This window comes from Dermacentor silvarum, chromosome 8, assembly GCF_013339745.2.
Source record: "Dermacentor silvarum isolate Dsil-2018 chromosome 8, BIME_Dsil_1.4, whole genome shotgun sequence".
Classification (NCBI taxonomy): Eukaryota; Metazoa; Arthropoda; class Arachnida; order Ixodida; family Ixodidae; genus Dermacentor; species Dermacentor silvarum.
This window is the reverse complement of record NC_051161.1, coordinates 127,615,857-127,642,254: the sequence shown is the minus strand read 5'-3', so window position 1 is coordinate 127,642,254 and position 26,398 is coordinate 127,615,857. Positions and strand designations below refer to the sequence as shown.

Below are 26,398 nucleotides of genomic sequence, written 5' to 3'. Positions count from 1 at the left end.
TATATTATTATTATTATTATTATTATTATTATTATTATTATTATTATTATTATTATTATTATTATTATTAGTGCCGTTGTGTAAGTTCTGCGAGATCAATGATCTTGGTGTACTTTTTGATGCAACCTTACACTTTTCGGCCCACATTAAACGTGTTGCAATGCGGGGTATGCGCTCTCTAGGTTTTGTATGCAGACTATCGAGGGAATTCAAGTCTCCTACTCCATTCCGCAAATTGTACACAACCATCTGTCTTCCTCAACTCGAATATGCCTCGGTCGTCTGGAATGGCTCTTCTAGATCCAACAGTGACATTATAGATCGTGTCCAGAAAAAGTTTCTAAGCATATATAATCACCGCTTTGCAAACCTGGACATTGCACCCTGTACTAGCACTGTTGGATTGTTGTCGTTGCCCTCCCTTCGCGACCGACGTAATCGCGCTGACCTCCTGTTTCTCTTCAAGCTCATTCACGGTAACCTCACGTGTCCCGAACTTCTCAGCTGTGTCATGTTTCGTATCCCACGCAAGATCACCAGAGAACATAGACCTTTCCTTGTTCCTGCCTGTCATCACGAACACTCAACCGTCCACAGGATACAGAGTCTTTACAACGCTTACTTTCGTGATCTTGATATCTTTCATAACTCCTTGTCATCGTTCTCTTCCGAGCTTTGCCTTGTGTTATAATTTCATGCATTGTTCAAGTGCCCTTCTCCTCCTTTTTCTTTTGTATTTACTTTGCGCTTTGTTCTCGGTACTCTCTTCTTTTCACAATTTTTATTTTTAATCATTTTTTAATGATATTCCCATGCAGTGTTTTGTTTTTGGTTTGTAATGTATGTGTGCGCCAGCACGCAGACCTTAGGGTTGTTCCTGGGCACGTTAAATAAATAAACATGATTGATTATTATTATTATTATTATTATTATTATTATTATTATTATTATTATTATTATTATTATTATTATTATTATTATTATTATTATTATTATTATTATTATTATTATTATGTATAGCTCATGGGCGAAAAACAAATGGATATGGACCCATATGTGAGCTTTCCTTCGTACATGGTAACCAGCGGCGTTCCTCAAGGATCAGTGTTAGGCCCACTCCTTTTTTTTTTTAATTTTTATTAATGACGTTCTTTCCGCCATTCGGCATTCTTCATTCCTCCTGTATGCCAATGACATTAAGATTTTTAAGGCAATTCACACTGTTGATGACTGTCGCATCCTGCAGTCTGACCTGCTTTCTTTTTCTAAATGGTGCACAGATAATAACCTCACCTTGAATGCTGCTAAGACCAAAGTCATGACTTTCACCCGCAAAACAGCAAGCATTTCTTTTTCTTATTCAGTAGATTCTGTACCATTGTGTAAGGTCCGTGAGATCAATGATCTTGGTGTACAACCTTACACTTTTCAGCTCACACTAAACGCGTTGCAATGCGGGGCATGCGCACGCTTGGCTCTGTTTGCAGACTGTCGAGAGAATTCAATTCTCCTACACCGTTCCGCAAGTTGTAGACAACAATCTGTCTTCCTCAACTCGAATACGCGTCGGTCGTTGGAATGGCATTTCTAGATCCAACAGTGACATTATAGATCGGGTCCAGAAAAAGTTTCTAAGCGTATATCATCACCGCTTTGCTAACACGGACTCTGGGCCCTGCTCTAGCACTGTTGCATTATTGCCATTGCCCTTACTTCGCTGCCGACGTAATCGCGCTGACCTGCTTTTACTTTTCAAACTCCTTCACGATATCCTCATGTGCCCCGAACTCCTCAGTTGTATCACATTTCGTATTCCTCGCAAGATCACCAGAGAACACAGACCTTTCCATGTTGCTGCCTGTCACCACCAACACTCAACCGTCCATAGAATACAGAGTCTCTATAATGCCCACTTTCATGACCTTAATATTTTTCACAACTCTCTGTCTTTGTTCTGCTCTCAGCTTTCCGTTGTTGTGTCTTAGTTTCACATATCGTTCAACTTCCCTTCTCCTCCTTTTTATTATGTATGGATTTTGCGCCTTCGGTTACATGTATGTACACTTTTCTTTTCAAGATTGTTATTTTTTATTCATTTTTTTTACTGATATTCCCCTGCTGTATTTGCTGATATTGTCCCCTGCTGATATTTTTCACAACTCTATGTCTTTGTTCTGCTCTGAGCTTTCCGTTGTTGGGTCTTATTTTCACGTATTGTTCAACTTCCCTTCTCCTTTTTATTATGTATATGCATTGTGCGCCTTCGGTTACATGTATGTACACTTTTCTTTTCAAGATTGTTATTTTTTATTCATTGTTTCTTTTTACTGATATCCCCCTGCTGTATTTGCTGATATTGTCCCCTGCTGATATTTTTCACAACTCTATGTCTTTGTTCTGCTCTGAGCTTTCCGTTGTTGTGTCTTATTTTCACGTATTGTTCAACTTCCCTTCTCCTTTTTATTATGTATATGCATTGTGCGCCTTCGGTTACATGTATGTACACTTTTCTTTTCAAGATTGTTATTTTTTATTAATTGTTTTTTTTTTCGTTGATACTCCCCTGCTGTATTTCTTTTTCTATGTATACGTGCGCCAGCACCTAGACCTCACGGTTGTTCCTGGGCACGATAAATGAATGATTATTATTATTATTATTATTATTATTATTATTATTATTATTATTATTATTATTATTATTATTATTATTATTATTATTATTATTATTATTATTATTAGTCCTGCAGCATGGCGCCCAGTAAGGACGCATGCTTGCTCTGCTCGTGCCGTTTTTTCGGAAAACAGCAGTTCTTTCGCTGTGAAAAGTGTGACAAACGTGTGCATGCGAAATGTGTGACCTGGCCAGACGACGAACTGGATCTTTTGAAGTCGGGATCGCGCTCCTTTTGCTGCAATTTGTGTGAGTTAATGGCCCATACGCGCTCAATCCGCACGCCCGCTCCGCATGCATGCGGACTGGGGCGGAAGCCTGTCCGATCGTCTGGACGGGCGGACGCACTTTTCCATCCGCATGCCTGCTCGTCTCTCATTGGCTGGTACGAGGCGGACGGCGTAGGACGTCATCACGGCAAACATGGCGCTTGCTCGAAGCGAAGCGAAGCGGTGACGCGAGGCCTAGGCTACAGCCGCGTCAGAAACAGTCTATTTTGCTCGTTCTTGTGATTCTTACTAGAGTTATCCAGCACCCACGAAGATAGTTGTTGAAGGCAGCAAGCCGGTGTACCCTCCCAGGCTTCATCAGTGCGGGCGATCGCCGACAGAATCAGACGGAGCGGAGGAAGTGTGTTGTGTTTGCGCGAACGTCGGAAGAAATATTTCAAGCCGTCGACTTCGTGATTTCTTGTGCCGTGCTTCGCGTGTGAATTGCAAACGAGAAGGCCATCACATACCCGTGTGTTCTGAGTATACAACACATATTCAGGGCGTGGCGAAGTGAAAAGTGTCCGATCGGCACACAGCGTACGCGACTTGTATGTGTTCTGTGTATGCAGTTTGTTGCCGCGCAGTGGTAAACGCCAGTCCTTTACAACCTTTAGAAGTGATGACAAGATCAGTAGCGATAAGATTTGTTTCCTCGTTATCGCTGTCATTCCTCGTGTGCTATACTGCGTGAGCCGTTTTGCCGCCTGCGATGCGCCGTGGTGACCGCGACGTTCGAGCTCTGTTGTTGCTGTTACGAAGTGTTCGCAAGCTACAAATCGGGGATATATATGTTCCGCAGTGGTACTAGGCGTAAATGTGCTCGTTTTATGTGATGTGCGTATGCTAAGAAGTGAACTGTGCATAAGTGTTGCCGATCGCGTTTTCTTACGTAGTACCCCGAAAGAGAAGCCCTATCACACCGACCTTTCTGCTTCGTACATGTGTCGTTTGTTGCAAAAGTTGTTACGGCACTTTTGAAGATGCTTCTATCGGTGAGGGTAATATAGGGAACATCATAATAGTTACATACGTCAAGACATACTGTGCTGTCCTGAAATGTGGATGCGCCTGAGCACTAATGCTGTGAATGCAAATTTCTAGCAGCCTTGATTTGTATCATGTAGGCAGTGTTGTGAATATCAGGTATTTCTAGATTGCACGAAGGAAATAGCTTTATATTTTGTGATGCAAGTGGCTTGCATACCCAAGAATGCTAACTGCTTGGTTTTTGCTGGTGACTAAGCGGAGTCTGTGAAGAAACCAGTGGTATTGTAGATGAATATGGTATGAATGAGTATTGGATACTTCCTTATGATTAAGTACAAATTTACGTTCCCTGACAAAAAGCCATATGCATGTAAAAAAAAATAAGACAACACAGGTGTGGTGATATATTCTGCTAGCAGCCAGCAGAACCGCATGCAAGAAATTTTGCCCAGAGTTCTTCCTCACTGGCTAGCTATGGTCACGTTAGTAATGCAGGCAGAATAATACCCCTGTCAAGCGGGCAAGTTAAGTGCACTTACGGGGACTGCACTTCGGGACCTTGAGTGACACTTTAGGCTACGCGGTTCTAAACGGGAAAACAGAGTGCACTCGCAGTAAAAAAATGGCGACAGACTACGAGCGCGTTTTGTGAAAACATAGATTAAAAAGAAAAGTACTTCTAAGAAGTGATTGTCTTACGTTGTATCATTAATTAAAACAAACTTAATCTATGTTTTTTCAACAAAAAACGAAAATATTTTTTATTTAAGAGTGTGGCAAGTCAATGCTGGCCAAGAAAAATGCCTAGCCAATCCAGAACGACATAGCGGCGTGCGACGAGGCGGCATTTGATCCTGCCCGAACAGAATATGAACGCGTTTTAGGCTATTGTTTGTGCGCAAGAGCTGTTCAACCACTAAAATGAACTTCTGTGTCCTTTTTTTATGCATTACATTTTATACCATTGAAACCGCTGGCGACGAGGCTACGCACTCGGCCAGCAAAGTGCGTTCCGTGAACGCACTTCGACCGGAGTACACTCTGCAGCGAGTGACACTCCACTTGCGACGTTTAGATTGGGCAAAGTGCACTTAAACCGAGTGACACTCTCCGTAAGTGCACTTAACTTGCCCGCTTGACAGGGGTATAAGCTAAACGAAAGTTTGCCGTTACTGTGTGCATCCACCCTATTTCGTTCTCTGGTTAGTGTCACCTGTTTTGGCACAAGCCTTCAGTTTAATGCAAACATTATTTATCACAGGGACCAGCATTATCTGACTAGGAAGTGCTATATTTTTTATCCTGTTGTTCGTTCTGCCCACAGTCATTACCAAACAATGTGTGTTAAACTGACTTGAGCCTGCAAAGTATGTCCATTAGGTGTTTTTCCGGTGCATTTTCATCTAGCTGTAAGTGTACTGCTACCTATTATTCGTGGATGTAGGATGTTGGACACTATGAGTGGCCATCTCGGTGATCTTTATTTTGCACAGGCCATGCTTCCACTCATTAACTGAACATTCTTCAGCTGCGCTGCCAGACTATGGAAAGAAGTGCCTCACCTCATCATTCTTAAGCATTTTCATGGCCACAGTGCATTGCACCTGAGAATTAAGCTGCTATCACAATAAAAAGGGTGCCTATTGGCTGTCATGAGAATATTCTAAACAGAAATTTCACAATTATGTCAGCACTAGATATGTGATTGAAGAGAGCCAATGAGAATGAATTGGTGGCAAAATTTTCCAAGTGACTCTGCCGGCAGAATATTTGCTCCCTATGTTATATTAGCCGCAATGTTTTGGTCAGTGTGCTGTATTTTTTTTTTGCACAAGTTTACTACCCAGGCAGATAAGATATTGTCAAACCATCAATTTTAGTCATACACATGGACATTTCTTTATTTTGTCATATTTTGGAAATGGTAGCCAAGCCCAGCATATATTAGCAACATCAGCTTAACGTATGCATGCAGTTGAGTTGCTGCATGTGAGAAATCATTGCGAAACTAATAGTGATTAATCCAGTAAAAAAAACTTATTCGTATTTACGTATTGATTGTGTAAATTGTGCTGTTCATTTTATGCACACAGTAACACGTAAACACAAATTGCATGCGTACATTGCGTTTACATGCATGCGTGTGAATAAAACAGCACAACTTCTAATATCAAGACCTGTCACTACAACTTGACCCCATGAAAGATGCTCTATATGGTACTCAGCTGGTCTTATTTAAATTTTATCACGTGATGCGGTTACATTTCTTACCTGTATGTAAACCAGTTTATGAACTGTATCTGCTGCATGTGAGAATGCATATTTTTGGCCAATGACAGTACCTGAGGCAGCAGCTTTTTATTTATCCTTTGCCATCACTTATTAGAGGGGTCTTGTTGATTATGTCGTCTAAACAACTCGTATAAAGTTCTGTGTTTAGTATACCAGCACTGAAATACTGAACACAGCTGCACTACTTTGCACACTAGTGAGATATTTTCACTGATCATCGTTCTGTCACATGTTGTTCTTCAATCATAAATGGTGACTGCATTTGGTGTCATGACTTCTAGGCTCATTTTCACTTGGGCCTTTCGATGAAGTGAAATCTATCCAACAGCGAATTTAGTGGAAAGCTACCACTGAACCAATAGCTCCAAGACGAATTCCTGCATGCTTTTATCCAATCAGATTGTGTGCGGAAACTATGCATGATACATCACTTCAGCTACACCAATAATCACACAGCTGAAGCTGCTACATATAGTTAAGTCTTTGATATAGGCAGATGTAGATGTACTTATGCAACTGTCACTCATCACTTGAAATGGGAATGACCCAAACCTTTGTGAGCTTATCGGATTGCAACCGTATGACAGCACAAGGGGGAAATAAGCTGTACAATAGTGCCACCATCTCAGCTGGCTTGTCATGATGCTCTTGCCTGTTGGTTTCTTGTTTATATTTAATAGCCTTTCTATGTTATGAATTCACAGCTTTCATAACGGTTACTGCACTAATGAAGGCACTGCACACGTACCCCTACTGAAGGAGGTATCTGTACATGTAGAGCAGAGAGAATTTATGGGTAAGTAAAAAAATATACAGGTGTAAATACGTCAAACAAAGAACACATTAGAAGATATTCCACCGGCAATGTATGCACATTCAGAACATGCAATAAGTGCCATGTGAGAAAAATGGAGACGTATGGTGCCGAAAACCTGCTTGCCTTTTGAATATTGATGTGAATAAAAATTCCAGTCTACTTTTGTCTTCTGTGTCGGAGGGTAGAATGTCAAAGTAGAAGTGAAAAACGGGTGTTGTATGTAGCAGTCCATTATATGTATGCTACTCAAGTTGCACCAAACACAGCTATCAATTTGCAAAGCAATGGACAAGTGACCGTGTCAATGTCTGACGCACTAAAAATCTCTTGCACTGATCATTTTGAGCTCTAAATGTGAAATGCATGCTGTTTTCAGCTACAAATAGTGCATATATATATGCACCACAAAGAGCTGATGTGACAAAAAATTGTGTACACCTGAGTGTTATATTGCTTGTCGTGCAGTGCTATGGTGCATTTCATAGTGTCTTAGTTTACTTAATACACTTTCGAATTTACAGATTGCTTCACATGTTTACAGCTAAAAACCACAGAGGAAACCTCGGGAAACTACTTGCATTATGACTGAGATGTCACAACACGAGTATTTGTGTGGTGTCCTTCCTGTTCAGTGATGTGGTTTTGCACTATAAATGTAAAATGTCACACCAGCAATCACCCTTACATTTCAAACGCATTTTTGAATGCTAGGCAGTTATGATGATAAGCACATTTTGCCAGCAAATCTGCACCACCTTAATTTAAGTGTGATGGAAAGGGATGTTTGTGCATAGCCAAGCTGTTCTCGCGTGCCTGGTGGCACCGTATAGTTCCAAGCGTAATAGTGAACAACTAGTAAAGAAATCGACTGATACTAAGCTGACCCATATGTAGGAGCATTATATTACCTAAGCCACACGCAAAGTTGCTTTCAGTGTACTGAAAAGCCACAGCTTTGATTTGTCAAGTTATTTTACTGCACAAACACACAGCGCTGCAATAAAGTCTGTACAATGGTGAGCAATGCAGGAAGCAATGAAAGATTACTTGTGATGTACGGATTTGAATAGTACATGTGAATGCATACCCAATTCACCAGTATTGTTTTCTTCTGGAACGATTTTATGTTTTGTTCAGAGGCTGAGCCACTGTGGCCTCCTGACTACAAATTTCAGTGATCTCTTTCACGGTGTTCATGGGGGTACCATTCATTTGGCTACTTGAAAAGTGAATAGATAGATAATGGAGCGCACCAATCTTGCACTTTTAGGCAGAACACGTCGCGCATTATTCACAAAGCTGAACCAAAATAACTATTCGTTGGTTTGTTATGAAACTAAAAATTGGCAATAAATGTTTCCTCACTTTTTGTGCGGGCCTGTCTTCCACCATATCATTGTCATGTGCATGTTAAAGCAGCTACTAATTAAGAAAGACAAAAACAAAACCACTTACTACATCAGATACCTTTTCACACCACGAGTGATCACTGAGCTCACTGCGAAGCTAAGTCATTTAATAATCTTGGTTTGCTGTCAAATAAAATACAGGTACTGGCCAACTGTTTGTTATGGTATGCATTTTTTTCATGGTACTGTTGGTACTATCATGGTACTGCTTAATTTTTGTGCACTTTGGTAATGTGTTTTACATTGTGTAAATGCTGAATTAGTATAAGTGCAGTATAATAGGTAATGAAAAGGCGGATGAGTTAGCCCGCAAAGGACATGATCACATAAAATTTATAAAAGTGTTTTTCACTAAAAGTGAGGCTTCAGCTTTGGCGAGCCGATATGTACTTAATGAACGGCATAGAAGATGGTCTTCAACTTCAGGTAATTGCAAGTTTTTGTTCTACATCAACACAGAACTCCAATCAAGGCTACCACCATGTCTACCACGGCATCTGGAGACCTTGTTTCACCGGCTTCAACTGAATGTTGCATACATGAACAATCTTTTTTGCAATGGCCAGTCCACAAACCCATGTTGTGACAACTACATGTGGCACCGTGCAATCTCTAGAGCACATCTTGCTGGAGTGCCCAGCTTAAAGAGACGAGCGACATTGATATAAAATGAACATAGAAAAGCTCGACCAAGGCCCATTGACATGGGTGTTGGGTTCCTGGCTTTGCCCATCAAAACAGCACTAAGCCCTGGACTTATTGCTTTAATGTATTAAGGTTTGCTGTATATACTAAGACTCATGCGCATCGTCTCATCAGGACTGTTATCTTATTTTCTTTTGCATTGGCCGTCTACCTTCATCACCTCGAACACTTACTCTACTGCTAACATGACACGAGCTGCATGTTTTTTTTTTTTTTTTTTCATTTTTCTTCTGCTTACCCTTTTCTACGGCCTTACTTCTTCGTCCCATTCGCTGCAGAGTAGCATGTAGGCAAAAATATTCTTGCTGAACACTCTGAATTTTCAATAAAGAGCTTTCTCTCTCTCTCTAAATAGTAAAGGGGCAACAGATTGGCCACCCAGGCTGACAAGAATGTAATTATTTGATTTCACTCGAAATAAGTTGTCTTATCAGCAATATAAATTATTATTAGCTTTCAAATAAATATTCTGCTTGAAAACATCTCATAAGGTGACCACTATACGTACAGTCTGTTTCACACTTAAGGGAAAACTTGGAGCGCCCGTTTTCCCCCTAAGTGTGAAACGGACTACATATTGCTTTTATGCCTGTCGTAATGAATTGTACACTTGCTGCTTAACCTTCAATTCCTTGCTGCGTCAAGTTAACCACTTATGCACAACCTTTTTACACACTGTGAGAACTTCATCCATGACTGAGCCCATCTAAGGTTTTATTTTGTTTAGAAAGCTTACAAGCAGCAAGTATTCAATTTCTGAGAGGCACGTTTTATGCCGCGCTTAGTCTTCGGTGGTTTCATATATGCAAAAAATGTGGTTGATCCCTCTTATATAGGAATCGGTATAGAACACGAAAGTGAAACGTGTCTTCACAGAAGTAGTGTAATGTTTATTGCACATTGATATATAATGTCTATTGGTGTTTTGTGGCTAAAGCGCCCTTAGGCGTTGATGCACCCACGCTGACGCCTGGTGGCACGTCTCCTCCATCACGACTACCAACGTCGATGACCATGAGCAACCGTCGTGCATATGGAAGCTGCACTACGCTGCACACGCTAGCACAACGCGAAAGACGAAGCACGTAACTGACACACTAATACAACGCGCAAGACAAAGCACGTAACTGAATCGTCACCGAGTCAAATCAGCGCGTACAGCGCGTCGTAATTGCAGCCTCCGCGATCAACTTCAGAAACATTTTCAGAGCTAATTGCGGAGGCCACGCTCCGCTGTGCTGAGTACGGTGAACGCCGGTGGCGTTGGTAGTGCTTCTTGATGCCAGCGTCCCTTCGAATGCTGGCATCGAGGCGTCGTAGTGCTGAGACCACCGAAGCGTTCACTGTCGGTGCGCGTTAGTGTCATAATGCAGTACTTCTCTTTTCTGCTCGTAGGCGGCGGCACCGCCCCGAGCAAAAGCGCGGGTACACGGAGGAGTGTTAGATATATAAGGCGCGTCTGTGTAGCTCTCTGCAAATGCGTTTGTGGCGCAATGGGTTAAACGTTCGGCGATGTATCGTCGCGGACCGAGAGGTCGTGGGTTCGATTTCCAAATTTTGCATGTTTGTGGAACTTTTTCTTCTGGTTTCTTTCTTTGTATTATGTTCGTGTACATTGTAAGCTGACGTATTTCCGTGACGGAAATACGTCAGTGAAGTCTTGGTGGACCCCGGCATAAAACACTTTCGTGTTAAAAAAAAAAAAAAAAGCATGAACAAGCAGATGCAAGCATTTGCTTGCACAGTCGTAAAACTGTATGACGAAACTGATTCTTTATTGGGCGAACCTATGCCCACAAACGCAAGTATTTACACTCGAAGCACAACGATAGCGGCGAACACACTCGGCGATCGTCGAAAATCTGATCAGCGGCGAAACGCGTCGGCTTTTACGCATGAGTCATCGAAGGTTCCAGATTATTCCCTGGTGCCCGCTTGTCTTCCAGGAAGTTCTAGACAATTCGCATCCGTCATGCAATCACATTACGTAAGCGTCGGTGACAACAGACAACGGATAGAAGCATCGATAACGTTCGAGAAACTTCGGAAACATGCAGGCGCGTCCTGCGCCTAGCTATAACGTTTAACATTTGGTAGTCGGTGAAAAGCGGTCACCGGTGAAAGATAAACACGTACACGTGTCAATATCAGCAAAGTGTACTCGGAGCCTCAGACGCGTGCTGAATAGTAAAGAGGGGTGTCGTGTCGACTACGCAGCTGTATTCCGTGACAGTTGTGCGTGTGTTCTGTTTTCTTGCAAACTGTCACTAGGACTACAGAAACAGCGCCATCGCACCGAACACGGGGATATTGGTCGAATCGCTCGTCGATACTATCGCTTTCGCGTAACGTAGAACGCGGCACGTTGGATGATTCTAGAGGTTTTGCTCAACCAGCCAAGGCAGCGTGCACTAAAAGTGATAGTGCGAGAATACGTCCCATGTTGCGACATGAGGCGATTGCAATACATTTTTTAAAGGTGGCGCAGATAGGATGATTATGCGGTGTTTGGATGACGGCGCCAATGCAACACATGCGGCTGCAGAACAGAATGTGACAGCCTAGAGCCGCATTTTCACCGTGACGCGGAAACTTGAAGTCGCATCTGCAAAAATATGCCAGTGTCGTCTGCTGTCAAAGGTAGTTGCCAACCTTGAACACTTTGCTCCGCCGAATGGTTGCCAGCTGTCAACAGACCGCGTCGTCCAATCGGAGTGCGCGTGCAATCCGCTCGTGCGGATCAGTCTAGTGCGGATGCAGCGAACGACGACTTTTTCGACACGATCCGCCTTTTGGCCTTCCGCCCTGGTCCGCAAGAGGGCGGAGGCGTGCGGAGCGGGCGTGCGGATTGAGCGCGTATGGGCCAGTATGGCCCATACGCGCTCAATCCGCACGCCTAGCGACAACGACCCGACGGCGTGCTCCCCGCAGCTTTCCCTTTCCCAAACTGGTTCCCCCTTCTCCTCTTGTGCCCCACCGGGTGACCTTGACGGCAGCCTGGCAGGTCTGCGGCGCCTCCTCCTCGACGCGCTGGAGGGAATCTCGTTCCTGAGCGAAGTTTCCCAACTGCGAGAGGAGAATGAACGCCTTCGTAAGGACCATTCCCGCGGCGTGGAGCAACAGACCCAAGTCGTCGCCTCCCTTCGAGCGGAGGTTCGTTGCCTGCGCGACGAGCTGTCGCGACGTGCAACTGCCATGCCTCTGAAGACACCTGCCGACTCCGGAAAGTCATCCAGCCTTACTACTTCTACTCCTGCCTCAACGCAAGCTATTGTACCTGTGTTACGACGCACTGCTGAACGACGAGATGCTGTTTCCCCACGTGATTTCGCGTCGTCCACTGAAAAAGCACCCGAGACTACACAAAAAAACAAGAGTCCTGCCTCGGTTGGAGCGCGAAAGACTTCCACATTATCTGTAGCTCAACGGCAGCATCGACCTAAGGCTATTTTTGTTTCTAAATTGAGCTCTGAAACAACCTCTTCCGACCTGACCAACCACTTAAAGGTCTTGAATATTTCTCCCCTCTCCTGCCGGCGACTTAGAACTAAATATCAATCGTATTCTTCTTTTCATGTAACCGTCGATGAAGAAGCACTTAAGCGCTTGAACGACCCGTCAATGTGGCCAATGGGTTGCTTGTTCAAGCCGTTCCGTGGTGTGCTACACGATGACATGATTCATGCTACTGAAATAACAACCCCCAAGGATCAAAGTGGCGTGTAATTTGGAAATTTTTTACCAAAACGCTCGCGGACTTCGCACCAAAGCACGCGAATTTTTTTGCAATGTAATCTCATCTTCTTTTCCTATTTTTGTTATTTCTGAAACTTGGCTGTGTGGTGACATTTCGTCTTCAGACTTCTTTCCACCGCACTACAACGTCTTCCGCAGTGATCGGGACTTCAGTGGATCTCAACAAAAAGGTGGTGGCGTGCTAATTGCAGCTGACAATTCACTGAGATGTGTACGGCGCATCGATATAGAAAGTGTACGGGAGTCGATATGGCTAGAAGTCAGCTTAGCCCGATGTGAAAAATTGTTGATTGGATCGTTCTATGTACAGCCGAATATTTCCCCTGTTTTGTATGATGAGGTCATATCTTCCATTGAAAGTGTAATAACCTCCCATAGTAAGCACAAAGTAATTCTTCTTGGTGATTTTAATACACCAGGTATTGATTGGAACACACTTAGATATTCTCATTACAATCATTACACAGAGAAGAAATGCAGCCTGTTGTTGGACTTTCTGTCTTTCTGTTCCCTTCAACAGCATAACTTAGTCGCCAATTCCTGTGGCAACGTCTTAGATCTTTGCATCTCGAATGCTCAGGTTTTAGATGTCTCTCGTTCCGAAATTTTCCTTGTGCGTACCGATAAGTTTCATCCGCCACTAAAGATATCTGCCTCTGTGTCAGCACTGAGGCAGAGCTCCTCCAGGGGCGTAAATGAATCCCCACGCTTTGCTTTCAAGCGTGGTGATTATCTTGGTTTATATAATTCCTTGTCCACCACCGACTGGTCACTGGTTACCGACAAAAGCAATGTTAATGACCAAGTAGATCAGTTTACAGAGCTTGTTTTGAGCAGTATGCGCAAATACATTCCCCAGTACAGGCCTAGACGCTCTAGATATCCCCATTGGTTTTCGTCTGAACTCATAATTGCCCTAAAGCATAAAGATCGCGCACACCGAAAATCCAGAATTCCGTTGCCTAATGAGTACAGAGAAGAATTCCGCTTTTTTCGGGCTCTCTGTAAACGTCTCTATAAGCGGGATCAAGATTCATATATGGCATTCTTGGAAAAAAGCGCCTCCGACCGGCCGGCAGAATTTTGGAATTATATACGTAAGCGTTCCCATAAACATGGAGAGGGTTTTCGCTTACTTGACTCTAGAGGAGCAGAAGTCCAAGCAGTCGCGGATTGTTTTGCAGCCCATTTCTCTTCCTTATATAAAGATGCAGGTTTCAACGCTGGTGTCAGTCAGCAGCACACGACGGTTCCTACATCTAGTGCGGTGTTGTTTGATGAAGAGCTTGTCCACGATTGCCTTAAGCGCTTGAAGCCTTCCCTATCCTCTGGCCCTGACGGCATCCCCTCCGCAATTCTAAAAGCTTACGGCAGTATATTCGCTCCAGTATTGACATCTATATTTAATAACTCTTTGACTACTTCCACTTTCCCTCACATGTGGAAAACTGCTCGTGTTTTTCCTGTATTTAAGTCTGGATGTAAATCAGATGTGTCGAATTATCGCCCAATTTCTCTTCTCTGTGCTACGTCCAAGATTTTTGAGCTTGCTCTTCACAACATATTGTCTTTTACTGTGAAGAACTCGCTCATTCCGAATCAGCATGGATTTCTCACCGGCCGCTCCACTATCACAAATCTCGCAAGTTTCATGACACAGATCTCCACGCCGGTACTTCAAAGGGGGCAAGTTGACACCATTTACTGTGATCTCAGCAAGGCTTTTGATGTAGTCAGCCACTCGCTGCTTCTGCTCAAGCTTACGCACTTTGATGTTGACTCGTCAGTTGTGAATCTCTTGCGCAGTTATCTTCTTGATAGATCGTGTTATATTAACGTCAATGGCCAAACATCTTCTTCTTACTTGGCAACTAGCGGCGTCCCTCAAGGGTCAGTATTAGGACCACTCCTTTTTTTAATTTTTATTAATGACGTTCTTTTTGTTATTCGGAACTCTTCTTTCCTCCTATATGCCGATGACATCAAAATTTTTAAGAAAATTCACACTGTTGATGACTGTCGCGCCCTGCAGTCTGACCTGTTTTCCTTTTCTAAATGGTGCAAGGATAATAACCTTACCTTGAATGCTGCTAAGACCAAAGTCATGACTTTCACACGCAAAACAGCAAGTATTTCTTTTTCTTATTCTATAGATTCTGTGCCGTTGTGTAAGGTCTGCGAGATCAATGATCTTGGTGTACTTTTTGATGCAACCTTACACTTTTCGGCTCACACTAAGCGTGTTGCAATGCGGGGTATGCGCTCTCTTGGTTCTGTATGCAGACTATCGAGAGAATTCAAGTCTCCTACACCGTTCCGCAAATTATACACAACCATTTGTCTTCCTCAACTCGAATATGCGTCGGTCGTCTGGAATGGCTCTTCTAAATCCACAGTGACATTATAGATCGTGTCCAGAAGAAGTTTCTAAGCATATATAATCACCGCTTTGCAAACCAGGACATTGCACCCTGTACTGGCACTGTTGGATTGTTGTCATTGCCTTCACTTCGCCACCGACGTAATCGCGCTGACCTTCTGTTTCTCTTTAAACTCCTTCATGGTAACCTCACATGTCCCGAACTTCTCAGCTGTGTCATGTTCCGCATCCCACGCAAGATCACCAGAGAACATAGACCTTTCCATGTTCCTGCCTGTCATCACGAACACTCAACTGTCCACAGAATACAGAATCTTTATAACGCTTACTTTCGTGAACTTGATATCTTTCATAATTCCTTGTCATCGTTCTTTTCCGAGCTTTGCCTTGTATTATAATTTCATGTATTGTTCAAGCGCCCTTCTCCTCCTTTTTCTTTTGTATTTACTTTGCGCTTTGTTGTTCGTACTCTCTTCTTTTCAGAATTTTTATTTTTATTCATTTATTTTTTAATGATTTTTCCCTGAGTGTCTTGTTTTTGCTTTGTAATGTATGCGTGCGCCAGCACTCAGACCTTAGGGTTGTTCCTGGGCACGTTAAATAAACATGATTGATTGATTGATTGATATTATTATTACTATTATTATTATTATTATTATTATTATTATTATTATTATTATTATTATTATTATTATTATTATTATTATTATTATTATTATTATTATTATTATTATTATTTTCGTTTGGGTTTCAGGGGACCCTTTTTTGATCTTCTCTATAATTATCTGCATGACAGGTCCCAGGTGGTCATGGGTAGTAAAGAAATTGTTAGCAATAGGAGATATATTACAGCTGGTGTTCCCCAAGGATCGGTGTTGTCACCGCTGTTATTCAATTTATTTATGAACGACTTTCCCTCGATAATCAGAAAAGCGACGGTGTATCAATATGCAGATGATACGGTCCTACTCACACGCCACATACGTTATGAGGAAGCTATTAACACTCTACAGAGTGCAGTTCATAAGTCCATGCAATGGTTTGAAGAAAATTGTGTATTTATTAATGCTAAGAAAAGCAAACTCATGTGCTTTCGAAGTCCATTAAAAACTCAAAACATAAACTTACCAATATTTTTACATGATGAACAATGCAATTCATGTACATGTACTGCTATAGAATATGTAGACACATTCAAATACCTGGGTATAACGTTCCACAGCGGCATGTCATGGCACTATCATATGGCATTTTTATGTGGTAAACTAAGGAGTGTGGCATATCTACTCTTTAACATAAAGGGCTTAGTACCTGTACCAATCAAGAAAACGATAGTCCACGCACTAGCATACAGTGTGCTGAGGTATGGCATAACAATTTTCGCCTTTTGTTCAGAGAGCTGGAAAAATCGGATTGATACATTACTAAAAAATATATTAAAAAATGTGGCATATGGTACTGCACTAAACTCCAATAATATATTTCATGAATTGGGATTTTGCACTTTCGAGGATTTGTTTATCAGGACGGTTATTATTCGCCATAATTGGAGTGATGAATTTAAAGAGGCATACATTGCTCCTCGATTGTTGAGAGAAAAAAAACGTTTTAGAATACCCTATTCTGCTACTAAGTATGGAGAATCTAGAAGAATAGTATACATCCCAAAAATATTAATGATTTGTCTGATGAATTCTTTTCTGCAACTTCAAAAAAACAGTTGAAGAAATTATTGTCGAAATGTTGAATTATTGTTCCCATTCGTTATTGCAATTATTTATGCTTTTGTATCTTTCTTTGCAATGTCATTGTCTGTTAATATGTAATTAGTACCAACTATTTGTCTGAAAGATGTTAAAAATTGAGTTATAATGTAAATATGTAACCACATCGCTGTACCGACTCTGCCGGGCCTAGTCACACAAGTCCTCATGGACTTAGACAGGCCCGTTTCTTTGTATTGCTATTGGATGTGTATCAATAAATTATTATTATTATTATTATTATTATTATTATTATTATTATTATTATTATTATTATTATTATTATTATTATTATTATTATTATTATTATTATTATTATTATTATTAGCAGTACTTAGGCAGGCGACACGAGGACCTAGCGGTTGGCGGGCATGACGTAAATACGAGCACGTCGCCGCCGACACACCAGATGTGTTTTTTTTTTTTCTTTTTTTTTTTTAGGGCGCCACGGGCAGCCACGGTTGCCGCCAAATATTTGAGGTCATGCCGAACGGCGGCGGTGGCACTCTAAATTCTGGGTTATGCGTCATTTCCGGGGAGCAGTTATCACGGCGTTTTTCATTTTTCAGTTTCGGTATCAAGGATGTCTATATGTGCGAGCTTTTCAGTTGCATAGAAAACAGTTCACCTTGAACAAGGTGTTGGACCCATGGCCTCGCATATTGCAGCTGCAAAAAGGCCACAAAAGCGCTGCTGCGATTTTTAAGAACTACAGGATTGAGTGGCCGTCTGTGATCCGGACTGAGTCACTGTCACTCACATAAAGCAGAAAACTGTTACCACGTCGACGATATCCACAGTGGATTTTCTCTTCTTCTCCTAATATTTTCCTCCCCTTTTCCTTTCCCCCAATGTAGGGTAGCAAACCGTGCTCAGTCCCTGCCTTTCATTTATCATTTTCTCTCTCTCTTTCTCTGAAGCCGCATCCACTTCGTATATAGCACGTAATATTTCGCATAGATGTTGCTCTATCTACACGAGGGGAAACTAGGTGTTTTACACGGCCCGAAATTTCGTTACAGTTAGGCCTTGAAAGGGTGCAAGGGGATTTTGTTTTCTTGCGTACGCGTGGGTTCTAGCATACATCACAGCACGTACAATTAGCAATATTACATTTGCGAAGATAACGTACACGACATAACTTTTACAAGTCCGCAAGCTGCTGCTCCTAATTCGGTTGAGCTCGACAGCTGCCCAGAAATGACGACAATTCAACTTATGAGCAGAAATGCTTATATCCAAGCAGCTGTATTTGCTATAAATAACACGCTATTACTAAATTGTATGCCGTGGCCGAGCTCCATTAAATCGATATTAATTCGGTCAACCTTATTAGTTCGATCATTAGAAAATGATTAAATATTGTCGTTATCGTTGCTACAAAATCTCATTCATTCGTCGCAAAATAACAAACCTAAGCAGTGACGTATATTCAGGAATCATAATCGGTGACCCCCAGGATGCCTAACGACCGCACCAAACCCGTAAGCAGTAAGATTTTTCTCTGAAAACTAGCGCGTGCAACGGCAGTGCACGGTGTTGCAAGGTGCTCCTCGGTACCAGCGCCCAGGAGCTCGAACAGCTATGTTGATCAGTGCAGTGGGCCCAGGCAAAGGAGGTGCGGAGTACACTTATCATTTTACATGAAAACACACATATAAAATGCACAGAAAGGGAAATAGGGAGGAAGCAGGATGGCAACTGTCACCAAGAGGGGCAGAACGTCTGCGTGCTCTTTAGGGAGGAGGCACACGAAAACGAAGTTGAAGATCCCTATAGGAAGAAGGGAAGTAAAGATCGAGCAAAGAAAGAACGACATTAGAAGACACAAAGTCCAAGTACGATGACGTAGTATAAAAACAAGTCTATTTACATCATTGCGTACAGAGCGGTTAACTTGAAAAATCACCAGTCCTCCCCCTGTCGAGAAAATAGGGGTAAGCGAAGCTTGGCTCTGTATCTGACTTTCGTGGTGATTTTCTCTCTTACTCTCTCTCTCTTTCTTTCTTTATATCGCTCTCTATTTCTTTCTCTTTCTCTCTTTCTTGCTTTCTCTCTCTTCCTCTCTTTTTGTTCCTGGTATGTGCCATTGAGCTTGGACCCTTTCGGCACTATCACCAGGATCGGCCCACTTTTCAGCGTGACACCACCACCACCACCACCACAGCCGGCACTTGTGAGCATGTGAGCTTCGCTTAAGAAGCTGTTCGAGAGGGAAACGCGAAGGCTGGTCCACTCGCACGGATGAGGGAAAGAACCGTCGGCCTAAGCACGTGCGCTCAGTCGTGTGTTGACTTGCAGCGGTGTCGCCGCCGCACTGACGCCGTCTGTCAACCGTCGCTCGGGCTCCCACGCCCAGCGCACGTCAGAGAGGAGGGAAGAATTAAGGTTCCGCACCTGGGCGCAAGCGCACGCTAAAAGACGCGTAAGGGCGTGCACGCGCTCATTCATGTTCGCCGCCAGAAGCACGGGGATATCTTGAAGCGTCCGAAATGCATTCCTTGTCCGAGCGATAGTTTCAAGCATTTGGCCTTGTTCTGGCTGCATGGTAAAAAAAAAATGCGGTTTCGCCCGTAACTCCAAGCGCTGACGCGATAGCTGGAGAAATGCAATGTGCAGTAAGCCTTGCACTGCTTCAGCAAACATTCCCAAAAGCACGCCAGCATTATTCATTCGAGAAAAAAATTTATGTGAGTCGTCTTGTAAGCATGTTTGTATGTTTGTATAATGTATGTACGTTAAGAGACAGGAAGAGAGCGGTGTGGATCAGAGAACAAACGGGGATAGCCGATATTCTAGTTGACATTAAGCGGAAAAAGTGGAGCTGGGCAGGCCATGTAATGCGTAGGATGGATAACCGGTGTACCATTAGAGTTACAGAATCGATACCAAGAGAAGGGAAGCGCAGTCGAGGGCGGCAGAAAACTAGGTGGAGTGATGAAGTTAGCAAATTCGCAGGCGCAAGTTGGAGTACGCTAGCGCAAGACAGGGGTAATTGGAGATCGCAGGGAGAGGCCTTCGTCCTGCAGTGGACATAAATATAGGCTGATGATGTATGTATGTATGTATGTATGTATGTATGTATGTATGTATGTATGTATGTATGTATGTATGTATGTATGTATGTATGTATGTATGTATGTATGTATGTATGTATGTATGTATGTATGTATGTATGTATGTATGTATGTATGTATGTATGTATTAAAAGGATGGATCGATGCTTGACAGAAGAGGCCTCACTCTATCCGTGAAACAAATATAGGCGACGTCAGCACCATCTAGTAAACATGAGGGGAAGCCCAGTGCTAGAAGAAGACTAATGAAGATGAAGCAGACGTGCAGCAATCGCTGTCATTTCATGTAGAAAAGGGCAATTTCTGGACGGCCTCCACGACAGGGAAGCCGAGATGCTATAGGACACGAAGGACGCGCTGCCGCCAGCTTCATCCAGTATACACCCCTATAGAAGTCGGACGGTTGTCAAACAGTCATGGCAGCTGCTGGCGCGATCGCGCTCTCCAGATGCGGTTATCTCGATCCACTGCTGTAGCACCGGCGGCAGTGGCTGAGAATAACTTGTAAATGTAACCACCCCCCATGAGCAAGTTATTGTCATCAATGACCGGACACAGTAGCACATTACCTAGACGTGTAACTATTTCAGAATGGTGGAACCCAATGGCAATCACACAGCAGCACACGCGGAAGAGGCGACATAATATACATATATCATGAAAGAGAAAAAAAGACAAGGTGGTTAAGAGGCAGAATCTTCGGCTAGCAATCTGCTGATCCGGAGTTCGAATCCTCGTGGGACAATGGGGATTTTAACAGCGGAGCTGTTTAAGCCAGCCGTTATAGTCCGTCCGTCGCGGACAAAAGTGTGGGCCGATCCTGGCGGCAATGCAGATAGGGCCCAAGCGCAATGGCACATACCTCTGTGAACTAGCGAAGCGGAGCCTGGCTAAGTCTAGCTAAGCATGGTTGGGACTACTTAAGCTTACTCAGTCATCGATAGCCAATCGATAGCCAATCAATAGTCGATCGATCATCAATAAATTCGAAAAGGCCGGGGATGACTTGGTAGTGCTTAGCCTAGCCCAAATACGTGGTCAATACCTTGTGATAGTCAATCGATAGCCAATAAATAGCTAATCGATAATAGATCAATAATCAATAAATTCCGGACAATGCTGGGGATGACTTGGTAGTGCATAGCTTAGCCCAAAAGCCAGGACTACCTAGAGTGCCCATCAGCTCCGCTGTCTCTTTAGTATTGCGCCTCCAGTGCAAGCTACGCTATCTTTTTTTTTTATGTATAACTTCCTCGCTGTCAAAAGTCAAGGCCCTGACATTTGATCAACTGTGGTGTTAGCCTCCCAGCAGTGCACGCAAATACACGCATGTGCAGCTCGCACGCATCTGAGGGAAAAGTACTGAAGAGGCTTATACATCAAACCACAAAAGCAGTGTTTAAGACATGCTAAGTGTCTGGAGGAACGATTACTGCATTGTTTTAATAGCGCTGCTAAAGAGGTGCAAGATATCCGCTATTAGCGGTCACGCCCAATATAACCGAATTTACTGAGACGCCATGTTACTGTCATGTTACTCCTTCGCAAAAGCGGCGAGACACTTTCTACCTGCTTATCCAAGATCTCAAATTTCACAGCTCCCGTTGCCCTCGCAGTGAGTATAGCTTCGAGAATCCCAAAACTCCTCAATGACGCCGGAGGCGCGCAAGCGCGAATACCTTCGGCCGTACACAGCCGCGTGTGGTGAGCGGTTTGCTACGCTCAGATGCGCTCCTCACCGAGGCGGCTCAAATGCGGGGGCACTCAGCCGAAACCCCCCTTCGTAGTCTGCACTGGAAGCAGCGTGTACGAGGGCTCCCCAAGCACTCCGCTAAAAGCTTCGCGACGCCCTTCCTTCAGCGTGCATTAGCCGACTCGCACGCTTCGGTCGCGTGCGAGCTCAAGGAAGCGAACCTTCGACCGCGCCGTCGCGTCGCGGAGCTCAAGGACTCCGTCTCGGTGCCTTGAAGGGAGCTGCTCAAGCGCCGCCCAGTGGCTTCCCCTTGCCACTGTATAGTCTCCTGTGTGAGCAATGAATGTACGGACGTCCACGCAGCTGAGTGGATCACTCGAACGTTGTGCTCCCGAACTGGTAAGCGACGTCGACCGTTGGCCTATGGGACCGAGGTATAGCTCACCATTGGACATGCGCGGCCTTGGATAAGCATGGCGCAATTTCGCATGGAATATCTGCATTGCTGATGCAGTCGGCCGCATTCGCCGTCGGGAGCGCATTTTCTGGAAGGCGGCTGCGAAACGGAGGAGGATACACGCTACATCATTGACCCGTTCTGCGAGAAGGGTTACGCCAAGTAATGGTCCCATCACCGCATACGCGCGATTCTGTATGCTTGTCCCTAAGCCTATTAGGTGACCTAACTGCTTCGTGCCACCGCAATTGCGTCACCGTCCCTGTTCCCTACAAATGTTCACGACTGCAAATGCAGCTCACGGTGACAAGCGAGCAAATAATCTAAAAAGAAATATATCACGCGTTCATCCTTAATTGATAGCCGCGCATGTCCAACACAACGCTACCTCGAAGCCGGAGGTCGACGGTACATAGAGGCCGCTTGTACAATTAGGAGCATTGAAGCGGAGAGTTCGAGCATTCTAGGCTGTTATGTGGACGTTTGTACAAACTGACAAAAGTTGCAAAGCAACTGTGTGAGTTGCAATGGCACTTGCTTTTACAGGGTCTTGCTCTTGTAGCAGGGGCAACGCTCCGTAGCTGTAGTGACAGTGCACTGCCGTCTTCAAGCTTCTGGGCCTCTTGAGCACGACGAGTTCTACAGAGGCTCCTGTAGGTGATTCCACAATACGTTCGGCTCCACAGATATATGGGGGAAAACTTTGTACAAAAATTGCTGCGTATAGGGAGTGCTAGGACTTCGAAAACCGAAGTCGCCACAGTCGATTTCCTGCTAGAAAGCATAACACCGAAAACGAAGAATCAGAGGGAACGGCCGGTAAAATTACCTTCGCTCAATTCTATACTACTTAACATCGACCGCTCACGACCAGCCGCCCCCCCCCCCCCCCCCCCCTGGTGATATAAGAATACGGGCGCTAATTCGTCTTGTCTTTACATCTCTGTTGATGTATGAGCTTGAATTTGCGTCCCCTCTTCTGATAATTATGTTTCACCAACCAGACAAACAAGAAGGGCTCCTTGTAATAACATATAGATGGAACGCAGCTCGGACAACCCGAGGAATGCAACACAAAACAGGCAATCATTGGAATAATACGCTGCAATATCCTGGCACCGCAATATGCCATGCCGAAACACATATGATATGTCGTTCTGTTGTCACATGGCTGACCGAGCACGTTTACATGATCTGCTCGACGTACATGTCCATTCACGCAGCGGAAGTGTATTGCAGCAACAGAACGCGTCTTCTAACAATTCGAGTGTAGGCGTGCAAGACATCGACGTTTGTTAGTGGAAGACAACGACGACATGTCTACCAACAGACGTTCTTGCTGCGGTGGCGCCAAGCTGGCAACTATGACGTTGTCCATACCGACGGTGTCACCTAACTGCTACCTCATTTTGGTACCGCCATAAGGTAACACATTTCTCTAGCGAATACAAAGCGAATTTCTTATAATACTTCCATGAAACATATACTATTACAGAGAATTGGTACACGGAAGGTGAACGTGCTCATGCTCAAAGCAAACAGAACCTGTTCCAAACCTACCAGAAGAGTTCCGCCGTAATGGCAAGCTAATAAAATGTTCTGTGGGTTTCACTGTTGCCTCAAATGCCAGTGAAGAAGCAGTGACGTACCCGCCGTGGCGGCGAAGTGACTTTGGTGCTGCGCTGCTAAGTCCGAGGTCGCGGAATCAAATCCCGGCCCCTGAGGCCGCATTTCGATACGGACGAAATGCGAAAACACCCGTGTACCGTGCGTATGGTACACGCTAAAGAACTCCAGGTGGTCGAAACTAATCCGGAGTCCCCTACTATACGGCGTGCCTCATAATAACATCGTGGTTCTGACACGTAAAACCCCAGAATTTAATATTTTTAAGCAGTGACGTAATTTAACTACGCCTCTGACACGCACCTATACGTGTATTGAAGACACAAGGCCCACAGTCCAACACAAAATTATACTGGGCACTCGAGGCATCCGTGACCATATAGGTCGGCACACTAAGAGGATACTCACTCACCTTCACTCACCAATATTTTCGCAGGCTCTTTACTCCCTCGCAGTCACGTGTACTCACACTCGTCGTCTCACTCACGTTCCCACACACGTCCATTCATACTCACCAACACTCACTCGCGCTCATAACTTCTTCCATTCACACTCACCGGCACTCACTCACATATACACTCACAGTCGCCATCAGTATCTTGCGCTCATATACTCATGCGACTTAAAATCACCATGAGTGATTTTCGTTCGTGCTCACGCTAACTGGCACTCACTCCTGCTCATACTCACTCTCGTTTACAATCCCGTCCACTCACGCCTTTCTTTCCTCACTCACGCTCTAGCTCACACCTGTGAAATGAGTTTGGAGCGAGTATGAGTCAGGGGAAAGGGGGGGGGGGTGCTCGAGAGTGAGGAAGTCGACCCATGTGTATGGCATATGCGTCGAGTGGCGTGGCGTGGACTCTACGCTCGCGTGGAAGCAGTGACCCACGCATCATTTCACAAGCAAGAGGCAGGAAACCTACTTCGACACGACGATCGGCGCCGCTTTTGACAAGACTTGAAGGGGTCTTCTCGCCAAACGCTCAGCTCAAGCTCCTGCACTCCCACAACAGCTTCATCTTAGCTGATGTAGCGTATACAGCCTAAATGAACGGAATGAATACATAAAGCACACAACATGACACATGGCTGACCAGCAACGACATCACCACGCGAGAGAGAAGGACACTCACGTCTGCGGCGACAGCATCACGCGCACAGCTGGCCTGCTTAACCCGTGGTGCGTCGACCCCGAGTCTCTAGTTCCACCTGCAGTCGCCAGGACGGACAAGTGTTCCGCCGAAGGGCCTGCGCCGATCTCCAGAAGAGACGGCGTCTTTACTATTCCTCGGCCTCTGGTCTCGTCGCCGTCGAAGAGCGCATGCTTGCCTGCCGCGCGACTTCAGCGGGGGCAGGCGACGAAGCTGTGTTTCCCCCGCCGCCGCCGCCGCTTGCTGGTGACATCACTGTTCTGTTCTGCATGACAGCTGACGCCCATTTCGCGCATGCTGCTGCGGCAGCAGCGACGGGCGAAACGGCGTGCGTCGTTCGGTCTTCGTCGCCGAGCACCTGCGTAGCGCAAAGCGCGCTTCCTGCGCCATGCGAAAGCTGCTTCCGGCACAGCGAACGCATGTGCGCGCGCCTGTTGCACTGCTGTTGCGCGAAAAAAGGGCGAAAAAAATTATAAATAAAAAGCGGAAAGCTGAGTCTGTCGAGCCGGTGATGTGCAATGGTGCGTGCGCGTTCCCACTTGCCCCCGTTAAACATGGTTGCGCCGGAGCTACGCGTACAGATTCAAGTGAGCGAGTGAATGATAAGCGTGGCGACGGATTTCCATGTCACGTGCGTGCATTTTACGGGACGGCTTGTCTAAGCTGAGCTGAAGCCGAACAGTGAGCGGGCTCACTGCTTCCGCACGGCAGAGTTGGTGCTCGCTGAGTGTTTTATTGAATGCGGTCCGGGAAGTGGCGCGACTGTCCATGTCGAGTCCAAGGTATCACACAAAACTTTTGGAGGGCAGGTTCCTACCAGCAAGCTTGAGTGTGGTCGGTCAGTGGCACTTGCGTCGGCCGCAAACCATGGCAACAGACTTTTCCACGGAGAGTCGCAATTCGAGGGTGCCCAGCCAATCATCAACGACGTCGAGAGCTCCCTGAAGGCAGTCCCTCGCTGGAGCCGCTTGTCCAGGAGGACTGAAAGACCAAAGGGCGATGTCGTCAGCATATATCGAGATCTGCGAAGCTCGAGGTAGCGGGTTGAATTCCAGCCGCGCGATCTGCGTTTCGATGGCAGCGAATTTTAAGAAAACTCGCAGTTTCGCCCGAAAGGCGAAGCATCGATTGCGATTAGTAGACAGCTATACGAAGTAAGGACAGCAGTGTTATCGGCCGTATAAAGTTGCGAATATGTTCGCTTACAAACTAAATAAACAATCACGGTGTCACGCGCACAGGTAAACATGAACGCCTCTCGCTCGATGGCCGCGGAAACTCGTCAAGACGCTGGAGTGAGAAAGCGCGCCAGCGGCAGCGAGCAAATTGACCTTCGCGC

The 26,398-nt window shown here is 44.7% G+C and overlaps 1 protein-coding gene across 6 annotated transcripts in view; it reads right to left on the bottom strand.

Moving 5' to 3' along the window:
- LOC119461693 (neprilysin-1) overlaps positions 1–25,408 on the bottom strand; it is a 559,943-nt gene extending 534,535 nt beyond the window's left edge. For all 6 annotated transcript variants that reach the window (XR_007468232.1, XR_007468229.1, XR_007468231.1 and 3 more), the window contains exon 1: positions 25,042–25,408. The gene's annotated coding sequence lies outside the window, so the exon portion shown is untranslated. The remainder of the gene's footprint in view (positions 1–25,041) is intronic.
- Positions 25,409–26,398: the final 990 nt, after the last annotated feature.